This window comes from Equus caballus, chromosome 3 (assembly GCF_041296265.1).
Source record: "Equus caballus isolate H_3958 breed thoroughbred chromosome 3, TB-T2T, whole genome shotgun sequence".
NCBI classification, from domain to species: domain Eukaryota; kingdom Metazoa; phylum Chordata; class Mammalia; order Perissodactyla; family Equidae; genus Equus; species Equus caballus.
The window spans coordinates 116,073,304-116,086,121 of NC_091686.1; positions in this window are offsets into that span (position 1 = coordinate 116,073,304).

The window sequence follows — 12,818 nt, forward strand, 5'->3', positions numbered from 1 at the left end:
CAAGCAAGCATGGCTCTTTCTCCCTAAGAAGTACATGCAACAGACATGTCAATTGCTAATTCTAGTCGAGAGACTACTTCGCGCACAGCCCTCAGGAGGCACCACTCCAAATACACATATAACTTATACTGCTGTCAGTGGTACCATGGGTGACACTGGCCTAACCTGGCCAATGGGATCTTCTTGAAAGAATTAAGAATGATGACACTGAGGGAACGAATTGATGAGAATGATGGACTTTTGAATTAGGAAGTCATGTAAAGTTGGATCCAGTGTTGGTAATATGACAAGTTAACGTCTCAGAGAGGGTTTGGGGAGAAGAGAAGCTGTGAGTGAAACAGAGAAAGCCAGTTTCAGACTAAAGCAGGAGAATGGAGGACAAGAAGGAGAGACACAGAGAAACAACAATATAGCCCTTGGAAAACTGAGATCGGCTTTGATTTGTGAGATGGATGAATAGTGCCCTCACAATAAAGCATGCTTCACTTACACTAGCCTGAGCAGATTCTCTTTCTGGCAATCAAAATCTTATGCCTAAAACTGTGTCTTAGTGGTACAGATAACTTTTCAACGGAAAAAAGGGGGAAAATGACTCATTCCAAATACCAGAAATATACTGGCTTTGCTCACTGTAACTGAAATGTTTACTTCGGTCTTTTTCAAATGTGACATCACTTAGTTTCTTTATATGCTTACAGGGTTTTGGCACAGGAAGCAGCTCTTCCACCCCTCCCCCATCCCAATTCCAGCCCCTTCTTGGTCCTTCTCTGAATTCTTGAATGGTGACCATGTGAGCTGCCACCCAAATGTGTGGTCTGAGTTGGCCTTTGAAGATTGCCATAATGATCTTTGCTGACTTCTGCCCTGTGCTTTTATTTGGAACCCCTGGTTGGCTGTTTGCTTTCCTAAATGTTAGCAGACTCTGAGCTGATGAGTTTTAAGTGCCTGCAGTGATCAACACCAGGTTCTTCCTGATCAGTGGCTTTCAGCTTTGCATTTACTTTATATACTGAAAAATGAAATGGAAAATGTCACGATAGAGAGCATCCCATGTCCCTCTCTTTCTTCCTTCTTTTTCTCCTTCCCTTTCATTCTTCCTTTCTAATTCAATCATTTATCAAACAATTTTGAACATAGCTGGGTGATAATAATAAAAACATTTACGTTTTCTCCATGGTTTCAATGTTATATCCATTATAGAAAATTTGAAAAATAAAGAAAATACAAAAAATTCCTGAATTCTACAATGTAGAACAATTAGAATTAACTTTTTAGTTTACCTATTTTTCTTCCCAGTTTTGTCTCAGATATACAGATAAATCAATAAATAGATGGAAGGCAGATAGACAGATAGATAGATACATGGATAGATATGCAGACAGATACAGAAAAGGAATTGGTATAGGATTCTGTACATTTTTTGTTGTCTGTGTATCACTTCACATATCATAAGGGTTTTTTCAAAGTTAAATATTCTTGGAAACCATTATCTTTAATGACTGAATACTTTATCATACAGCTACACCATAATTTATTTAATTAATTTTGTACTTCAGCTAATAATGCTGTCATATTTTTTAAGATGTATAAAATGTTATAATGCACAGTTTTCATATACTTGTAAACAAAAATTAAATGCATTATTGATGTTCTCTAGGATAAAATAATATAAGAAAATTTATAGGGTTGTATGGTATAAACTTTTAAAGAGGCTTTGATTTACATCTCCAGACGATCTCCAAGAAAGTTTATTCTAAGCTAAATTTAAAGATACCATTAAAAAAAATACACGCCTAGAATGTTAAAGTATAATCATTAATTATTAGTTCTGATAAATTATTAATGAGAACAGTGAGCATGAAAAAATATCATACTCTTATATAAATTAATTGAAATGCACCGTCAAGGCATTTATAGAATAGTAGAGATCCTTGCTAGAGAGAATTTTATTCTTGAAAAATAGTTTCATGATACCAGAGGTGACTAGTGAAATCATGGATTTAATGATCTATGTCAAATCAAGAAAAACTAAATTTCAAAGCAATTTTGTCAGTAAAAGATATGCAACAATAAAACCCATGCATTTGGGTAGTAAGAGTGAACAAGCTCAGACCTTGAAGTCAGATAGGTAGGGAGCGATCAATACTATTTGAAGGTAAAGAAAGAATGTTGCCTTCTAGTTAACAATGACAGTATTAGCATGTGAGTCACCTTACTTTTCTTAATTTCTTACTTTTCAAAATAGATTGCTATTCTTTAAAAATATATTAAACATATAAATAAGCATGCATACAATTGAGAGCAAAATCTTTATAGACTAAGAGAAAATCCATAGTGAGAAGTAAAAGCTAAAAACCACATTTGCACAGTCTGCAACTTTGTGTTCCCAGTGAGGCAAGAACCCTGAACTCCTTATATATAGCTTGATCCAGGTCTGAACACAAGAGAACAAAATTGAAGCAATTGCTAAACCACCTAAAAAAGAGAGGCATGAGTAGAGAAAAAATTCCACAGAATTTGAGCTCTCCACCTAAACCAAAAAGCATATGGGCACATTCGTCACTCCATGTGAAGTAAGAGAGTGGTGCAAATAACTACAAGAATCATCTTTAAACAAACTCGGAATTTTCAGATTGATAATGGCAAGGGCTTCTACTTGTGGCAGTACAGTGCACTATGTGCTTTGAACCTTTCTCTCTGCTGAAAATGCAACCACATATACACGTATACACACATTTTTTTCTTTAAAGTTTAAATCCCTTGCAGAGCTAATATGAAAGGAGGAAATCTACAGGGGCCACAAAATAAGTGAAAGCAAGATCTTTGAAGTTAAAGGAGTGGAAAAGTTGCCTTCTTTCCCAAGGATTCCTTCCAGGTTCTATAGGTCCTGGCCCCCTTGAGGACAGCTGCACTGGCTGTGTTAGATAGAGCCAGAGGCAGGGCTTGTAAGAGGAGACTCCTGTAGAAAGCTGGGGCCCCAAATGATAGTATGTTTAATATAAGGGTAAATGACAAATAATAAACCATGTAGAAAGTGTGAATGAGAAAATTTGCCTTATTCAGTATTTCGTAAATTAGTGACTACAAGATGGAAAACTCTCGGGTTGGGGCTTAAATTCATGCTACCTATGTGTTTAAACCTCAACTAGAAAATTTAACTTAAAGTGTAGTGAAGTGATAATGTTCAGAAGTTTCTGAACAATTCATCTCCAGAGACACTTAACTTCAATCCAGGTCTCAAATTGTACCCCAAATAAAGATCCAAGGAAAACTGGCAACTTCCAATTAAAAAAAATCGCAAAACATGCAAATAAGCCACCCTGAATGACAGCCAGAGTTGTGGGGGGAGAGTGGACCTCAGACAACAGATTTTCACTTGCAAACACTTCAGACATTTGAATTATTAAAAAATGATATAAATTAACTATGCTTAATACGTTTAAAGAAATGAAAAAGAAGCTTGAAAATATGAGCAAAGTAAAGACGATATACGAAATAATAAAGAAGCTTTAAAATTAAATGAAATGCATTTATAAATGAAAATATAATAATTGAAATTAAAAGCTCAATAGATAGATTAAAATAGATTAGCTATTTGCACACTTATGCCCATGCAGCATTATTCACAATAGTTAAAATGAGGAACCAACTCAAATGTCCATTGATGGATGAATGGATAAGGAAAATGTGGTCTATCCACACAGTGGAATATAATTCAGCTTTGAAAAGGAAGGAAATTCTGACACATGCTATAACGTGATGAACCTGGTGAACACTATGCTAAGTGAAACAAACCAGTTACAAAAAGACAGATACAGTACGATTCCACTTACATGAGGTCCCTAAAATAATTAAATTCATAGAGACAGAAAGTAGAATGCTGGTTGGCAGGGGCGAGGGGAGAGAGGGATGAAGTGGTGTTGTTTAATGAACAACCGTTTCAGTTTTGCAAAGGTGACAACAGTTCTGGAGATTGGTTGCGCAACAATGTGAATGTACTTAACACAACTGAACTGTACACTTAAAAATGGCTACGATGGTACGTACTTGTGTTACATGTATTATACCACAATTAAAATTTTTTTTAAAAGAACAAATAACATACAGTTGAAGAAAGAAATATTAAAGTGCAGCACAAAGCTAAGGAAACTACCTGCAATGTAACTCTGAGAACAAAAAGAAAAAAAAGAGATGGAGAGACAAAAACAATGAAGAGAAGTTAAGAGCATAGAGGATAATGTGAGAAGCTTTACCATGTTCTTCTCAGGGCTACAGCAGGACGTAATAAAGAGAATAGGAAAGAGGAAACTTCAAAGTAGTAGAAGTTGAAAACATTGCAGAATTGTCGAAAAATACCAATCTTCAGACCCAAAAGCACAATCAAACAGCAACCAGGAAAAACTGAAGGAAATCCTCACCCAGCAACATTTAACACCGTGAACAAGAGATCTTAAAAGCAGCCAGGAGAAAAGATACCAAACACCTACAGAGTTGACTAGGAGACAGAGAATGGACTTGTTAACAGCTGTAATTGAAGACAGAAGACTGGAAAAATTTTTGACTACGCTGAGAAAAATAATACTTGTCAATCTGGCATTGTATACCTAGATAAATGGTCTTTTAGGAACGAAACTGAAATGAAGTTGTTATAGACATAAAAATGACAATTTACCAGTCACTGAGGAAATTCTGAAGGACGTCGTACTTCAGTCAGAGATGCAGTGATCCCGGATACAAAATCTCAAATACAAAAGGGAATGGCAAAAAACTGTATTGGTAATTTGGAGGGTTATTTTAAACAAATGTTGACTGCATAAAATAATGATAATGTCTAGTTTATGGGAAAAATACAAAGTAGAACTAAAATATTGAGCAAAATTAATATATAATTAGGAAATGGTTAACGAATTAAAAATAATCTAAAGTTTACTGTTGCTGTTTTTATTATTATTATTGTTCTGAGAGAGTGAAGATACTGATTAATTTTAAATTTGTTAAGTTTAGGACACCTGGTCAAATAATTCCTCTAACCACTAAAATAACAAATATAGAGTACATTATTTCCAAACAAGTAGGGGGAGAAAATGGAGAGAGAAAAAGAAAAAACATGTTAATCAACCCAAAAGAAGGGATAAAATGATCGAGAGTCAGAAAAAAATGGGGCAAAAGGAAAGTACCTAATGAAATGGTCAATATAAATCCAGAAAAAACAGTGACTGTAAAAACTGCACAGAGCCTAAACTATCTAGTTAAGGGCAAAATTGTAGTGTGGATTAAAATAAAAAATCCAACTTTATGTTATTTAGAGGAGACGTGCAAAATATACAGAAATAAAAAGATTTGAATTTTAAAAATGGAAAAATATTTGCCACACAAATAATATATAAAAAGTCAATTTAGTCATATTAATATCAGACAAAATAGATTTAGAAACAAAAGATAAGAGATTAAGAAATTTATAAAGTTCAGTAACTCTAAGTGGTATGTTATTTAGGATATTACATATTCCATAGATAAGATACACACATTTATGTATACATATATATTCTATATATCTATTCCATAACTTTATATTAAATACATATATTTATTACACAAAGGAAAAACAAGGAAATTATTAGAATGAAATTTAGATTAGTAATAACTCTAGTGGCAGCAGCAGCGGGAAATCCAAGTGGGAAGGGATGTGGAAGACTGCTGGGGTAGTGGTAATCTACTTTTTAGTCAATATAGTGTGTGTAAAGCAGAATTATTATTTTTACTCAAAATTTATGTTGATATTTTATTTGTTTTTTGTGTATTTAAACATAAAAAATAATTTGCAAAAGATAAAATGTTTTCTTTAGAATGATACAAGGATGCTGTCAAAAATACATTGGTATATTTGAGAAAGAAGCCTTGGAAATGGGAAATATACCAGGTGAAATAATAAAACAAATACATTGGCTAAACACTGAGGAAGACACAAGTGATGGTAGAATTAATGTATTTGTCACTCAAACTGAAGACCTAAATGCAACACAGATTCATAAGAAGATGATAAAGAGAATTCAAGAACATATGATATACTTTAAGAAACTCTATCATACCTCTACTACATGGTTTGGAAAGAGAGAAAAGTTTTAAGGTCACACATTGAAAAGTTTTCTCAAGCATGGAAGAAGTAGTTTTCAAAAATGCATATTTGGATGTATTTTCCCTTTATTTTTGTTGTTCTGAAAGTTAATATGGATGCATCATATTAAGTCTTAGAATAATAAAAAGAAAGGGAGAAGCTTAAACCTAATCTAGGAGAATAGAGTCATAAGTTGTTTACAGAAGAGTAAATTCAGATTGATAATAGACTTCTCATAAGTAATGATAGATGCTTGAAGATGTGGATAAATATGAAGCAAGCAATCAGAATAAATAAGTAAATAACTACCGAGCTACAAAATGATGTTTAGATGCATAAGAATAACAAAATAACTACTCACAGATCTTTGTTAAAAAAACTACTAAAGGATGGTCTCTAGCAAGAATAAAAATGAAGGCATTTCATATTTAAGGGGAAAATCCATCAGAAAGATATAATTCTAAATTTGCATCCTCTTAATAACATAGCTTCATAATATATAAAGCAGAAATTAACAAAACAAAAAGGAGAAATACACAAATTATAAAGTTTATTAATGATTTTATGTAAATCTTCAATATTCCTATTGAATTTTGACTGCTTCACCTATCATGTACCAAAAGGATTAAAATCTCCTATTATAACGGGAATTTGAGTTGCCTGTGTATCTTCTAGGACACACTCTATGATCCAACAAATTTGGTTATAAACGGAAATGCCCACAAACACATACACCCAAAAACATGTTCAAGAATGTTCATAGCAGAATTATCTATAAAATTTCCAGACTGGACACAACCTGAGTGTCTAATCACAGTAGAATGGGTAAATTAATTTTGGCATATTCACGTCATAGAATTCTATACAACAGTGGAAATAAATGAAGCCCACATATATAATGTTGAACAAAAAAGCTAAATAGTACATGATTTAATTTATATTGAGTATAAACACAGCCTGAACTAATCTATGGTATTAAAAGTCAGAAAAGGGGCTATAATTTGGAAGGAGGTGTTAATTACTGAGTGAGAAAATGAAAGGGATCTTTGGGTGTCAATAACTATTTCTTTATCTGGCTGGTGGTTATTTTGGCATGCTCACTTTTAAGATTCATCAAGTTGTAACAAGGAATTTGAGTAATTTTCTATATGTTTGATACGCTAAAATTGAAATATTTTATTTAAAAGAATGCACGTACGTGCTTTAAACAGTCAAGTAGTTTTGCAAGTTTAGTGATTTTATTTATTTTTTCACAAAATGGCAGTTTATAGTCTCCCACTTCCAGTTGCATTCTCTCTGCCACTTTATCTCTGTAAGTTGATTATTTTGATATTCCCTATAGGCCTCCAAATAACACGTTTATGGGTACATCTCATGTTTCAGTATTAAGTATTATATTTGCCTCTCAATAAATACTTACTAATTGAATGAAATCCAGGCTTTATTCATTGCTTTCTCTTTGTTGCTTGTTATTGAAACAAATGTGGATAGATTTATAAACACATTATTACAATATATGTATTGGTCATGGCATGGGATATTAAAAGATTTAGCTATATTTTAAGTTATTCAATGTTGAAGACATACACATACATGCACGTACTCATATTTGGAGGGTGAGTGTAACTACACACACACCTGTACACACACAGAGACACATGCACACCCACACCACATGGAGCCAACTGCACGAGCTATGGTTTTGTGGAATTATCTGTATTGGGCATTTACGTGCATTTTCCCAAACATTTTCTGAGCAGCCCACGTGTACTAGCAACTGGGAGGGGAACTAAGGATATCATGGAGATGAAGACAAAGCCTCGCCCTTGAGAAACAGCAAGAAAGGATGACAAGGAACAGACAACTAAGCAATCAATGAGAATGCAGTGCTATACGAAGTGAAGTGATGGAACCACATTTTCTGAGAGAGTACAGAAGAGGGGCCTGCTGGCGGGCAGAGTGAGCTGTGCTCTAACTGGGCCTGGAAGGATGAATAATTCAGCAAGGGAAAAGAACAGGAAAGGATTTCAGGTAGATGAAACCTACACAGAGAGTATATGGCAGTGTGATTCTTTAAGATCTGTTTGGTGAACTGAGTGGAGACAGGAGGGAGATCAGGGACAGGACCCTCACCCCACGTGCTTGCAGGGTCCCCCTCCACTCCTTCTCAGCCAATGTTGCCTCTCCAATGAGGCTCACCTCTCCTTGCTGGTTGGTTCTGGTTCCAGGTTGTGCAGAATAGGAAACACGGCACATAGCAATATTGTCAGGTTCCAAAGTTTTGCTCTCTGAGACTGATGCACTTAAGTGTGTGCAAGGTAAGAAACACAAAAGAGAAATGGGAAGGGAAGAAACTACCTTGTAACTGCTGTCTGCCGCATGCAAGGAACCAGGACAAGCTCTTTTGCATACATATCTCATTTTCTCTTTGTAGCAAACACACGGGTACACTCGACTCTCTCCATTTTACAGATGGGGACGCTGAGGCTAACAAAAGCTGATCAAGGTCACACTGTTAGCTAAACGGGGTGGCCAGGATGTTTGGTGGCTTCCAAGCTGAGAATGCTTTGGCTTAATTGGTTCTAGGGGTGAAAGTCAGTTGCTGCTGGTAGCGCAGCAAGATTTAGTACTTTCCTGACCTCTGAAATGGAGTCTATGCACCGGAGGATGACTAAACATTTAAGCCGTCTCCCACTATTAACTCTCCGGGCAAGGAAACACGCGTCTCCATTTATATTGCAAGTCTTGGCGGTCACGCCGAGGCAGCGTTGGAGCATGTGTTTCTCCGTGTCCAAGGCAGGAGGCCACACGCCATGCCTAGGTGCACGTTAACATGACATAAATGTTAATGTCTTGTTCTAAAACCAAAGCCTGCGGGAGGGAGGAAATACCACCCCCGCCTACCCAGAGCCCATGTTTGGACACTGCAGCCTATATTTTGACTCCAGAGTGTGATGACTATGTAACTTTTCACAAGGATTTCATTTTTACCTTGTCAAGCCACATTATTTTAAGGGTGACAATAACTTGGCTGCAAATGAGCTGAAACCATCAAGGTGATAAATGAGTTTCTGGGGGAGGGAGGCACCGGCCTGGCCTATACATTGCAGGACCACACACCTCTGTCGCTCTTCCACCTTCTTAGCAGAACAATGTGTCACAGATCTCCCCTATTTGCATCCCCAAGGCGCCTTCCCTCCCAGCCTCCTGCTTCTTAAGGCAATAGAGAACACTGAGCACTTGACTTTGGAAAATATACTGTATTTCATGGAGTTTGAGAAGGAGGGGGAAAGATCTGATATTTTCCTCTGGCTGTTAGCAAGGATCTGATTTATAAAACTGCCTTTGAGACAACTCCTCACCCAGTTTATTTTCTCTGTCAGCCAGGTCTGTCTCTGAAGTGGGGTTGCCCATGGTCAGCTCAGTGGTCAGCCTGCTTTTGTGAGTTGAAACCTAAGAGGAATGTCCGGAAGGGCCTGGTGAGCTGGTGAGCTGAGTTTCTTGTCAAGAAAGATGACTTTCATTACTATTCTACCGGAGAAATTAGGGGTAAGCGACAGGTTACGTCTAAGTGTTATATACATAATCTCATTTAAATTATTCTCATTTAACTCATTCAACACAGCTCGGTTAGGTGATTTGCTAAAAGATTCTTCCTGAGACAGAGCTGCCAGGATTTCAACCAAGGGCCGTTGTACTCTGCAGCTTCCTTTCCTGCTTTATTTATTTTTGTCTAGTCCCCTGTGAAGATAACACTTACATCATCAGAGGTACTGGGAAAAACTCGGCTCACCTCCTCGCACGTTCAACAGTGAGCAAGGCTCAGGAGCAAGGCTTGGTGGTGGTAAATACGTGTAAAGCATCTTAACAGCGCCTGGCTTAGAGCTATGAGCTTTCTATCTGCTATTATTATATTGTTCATGTTTGCTATTCATATATTCTTCTTTGCTATTTTATGATGTCTGGGGGGGGCAGGAAAGGAAAAAGTGGTTAGGGAGTGGATTGACTTCACATTCTGCATTTGATGGTGCAACAAAGGAAAGTACTGAAGTTTCAAGCTGACCGAAAAGCTAGTATCTAATGGGCAAGCTACATGTGTAGTTGGAGCAAAGAGGAGCATGAACTGGATGACTGAGATGTGGCTAAGAGATGGCCCATCTCTAAGGACAGTCGGCTGCAAAGACAGAGTTCCAATGTCACGAAGCATCAAAAAGGAAATGTAGTCTATCGTTTTCCTTTATCTTTTACTTTTTTTTTTTAATGTTGGATAAAAATTGAATTTAAGTTACAGGTTAAGGTTAAAAATCCACTGATTAGAATGTAAGTTGTGCAATTATTTGTTTACATTGTCTAACACGTTCTCTAGACGTGGAGCGACTAGAGGACATGAATTTTGTCTTTTTTAGTTGTCTTTCCCAAGCACAGGGTATAGTTTTGGGCACATGTTCAATGAATATCTGGGAAGTAATCAATGTGGGTGAGATAGATGAGTCTTAACTTCCTTGGGACTCAGTTTGTTTCATTGTTAAATAGAGATAAAAGTGCCAGTCTGATTAGGCTGCTATAAGCATCCAAGAAGAGCTTCTTTGTGAAAGGCATTGCATGGATTATAATACTAATACTGAGAACATATTTAAAAGACTTAAATAATATGTAATTAAGTTGATAATTATAACGTCTACACCAGTAACTCAAAAATCAATCTCCAGCCCTGCCTTGTCTTCTAAACTCTAGACTCTGGTGATTAACTATCTACATGTTAATTCCATGTGTTTATTTAAGGCATCTAAAATTTACAAAAAGAGTGTTCCTTTCTAGATACAAAAAGAATGCCTCTTTCTAGATTTTCAATCTTAGAAAATGTCCCCAGTATTCTCCCAGTTGTTCAGACCAAAACACTTGGTGTCATCTTTGACTCATCTCTTTTTTCACATCCACATCCTTATCAGCATTTTCTTTTTCAGCTTCAAATTTATTAAATTTGCCGATCTTTTATAACCTCTGGGCTTTTAGTAATACTAAGAAAGATCTTCCCCGCTCTAATTTTTAAAATTATTTATTTTTCTACTAGTGTTATGATTTTGGGGGGGTTCAAAATCGTCAAACCACATGGAGTTTATTGTGATGCAAAGAGTAGGGTATGGATACACCTTGATGCTTATTCCAGGTGGCTGCCATGTGGTTCCAGTAACATCTATGAAAAGCAATCTCTTTACCCCACTGATGTACAATGCCACTTTTGTCGTATTCTGAACTCTCATGTATGTGTTGGATCATCTCTGGATGCTCTCTTCTCTTCTGTTGATTCAGTTCTACATATATTTGTGCCTACTCTCTACAAACTTTGTTATATGATTTGATATCAGCGGGACTTGTCCACTCCATTACTATCTTTCCCCCACAGAATGTTCCTTGTTCTTTTTAAATGATGTTTCTTTGTTAAGCTTCTGAATTCTGAAGTCAGATTGTTTGTGTTCAAATACAACCTCTGCCATGTTCTAGCTGTGTGACTTTGGTCAAGTTACTTAAATTCTCTGTTTCTTGGACTCTCCATCTGTAAATGTGAGAATGAAATAATGCTTTCCTCCTAAAACTGTTGATGAAAGTGTGTTGTTTAATACATGCACAATGCTTAGAAAAGTCCCTGGTAGACAATCAATAGTTAATCTATTATGATTCTTGTTTATTTGCTTTTCCACATGAAAGTTAGATTGATATTGCCTAGATCTAAAAAAATTTGATGTTTTTGTTGTGGTTGCATTAAGTTTATAGACTAATTTGGAAACAATTGTACCTCAATGATATTGGATCTTCTTATCCAAGCACAAGACATATCTTTCCAGCTTATTCAAGTCCTTTTCTGAGTCTCAGTAGCTTTTTACGATTTCTTCACGTAGGTCTTGCTAATTTTCTCTAATGACTTATCTGTAGGTATTTTATCTTTTTTGTTACTATTGTACTATTTTCTTCATTAGATTTTGTAACTGTTTGTTGTTTTTATGTAGGAAAGCTATTATTGTCTGTATTGATTTTGTTTACAACCACCTTTAATACTTACTGACATGCTATGGTCTGAATGTTTGTGTCCCTCAAAACTCATTTATTGAATCCTAACTCCCAAGGTCATGGTATTAGCCGGTGGGGCCTTTGGGAGATGATTGCGTCATGAGAGTGGAGCCCTCATGAATGAGATTAGTGCCTTTATAAAAGAAGCCCAAGAAAGCTCCCTCTGCCCCTTCCACCACGTGAGGACACCAAGAAGACAAGGCATCTATGAACCAGGCCCTCACCAGACACCGAATCTACTGGCACCTTGATCTTGGACTTCCTAGTCTCCAGAACTCTGAGAAATAAATTTCTGTTGTTTATAAGCCACACAGTCTCTAGTATTTTTTTACAGCAGCCCAAAAGGATTAAACAACTGTAAAAAGTGAATTTGGCATAATGGTATTTATTTTAAGAAGACACTTGAAATATTGCTTTTTATTTTTTTAAAGGAAATGTAAACATCTATTTGTAAAATCCTTAATTAAGATAAATAAGAAAAAATCAGTGACTCTCTTATTGTAAATTATACTTCTTTAATTTTTTTCTGACAAAAAACTCTTTAACTCAAAGGGTAGATAGAAACAACAATAGATACCACTACACACCTATTAGAATGGCCAAAATCCAAAACGCTGACACCAGCAAATTCTGGTGA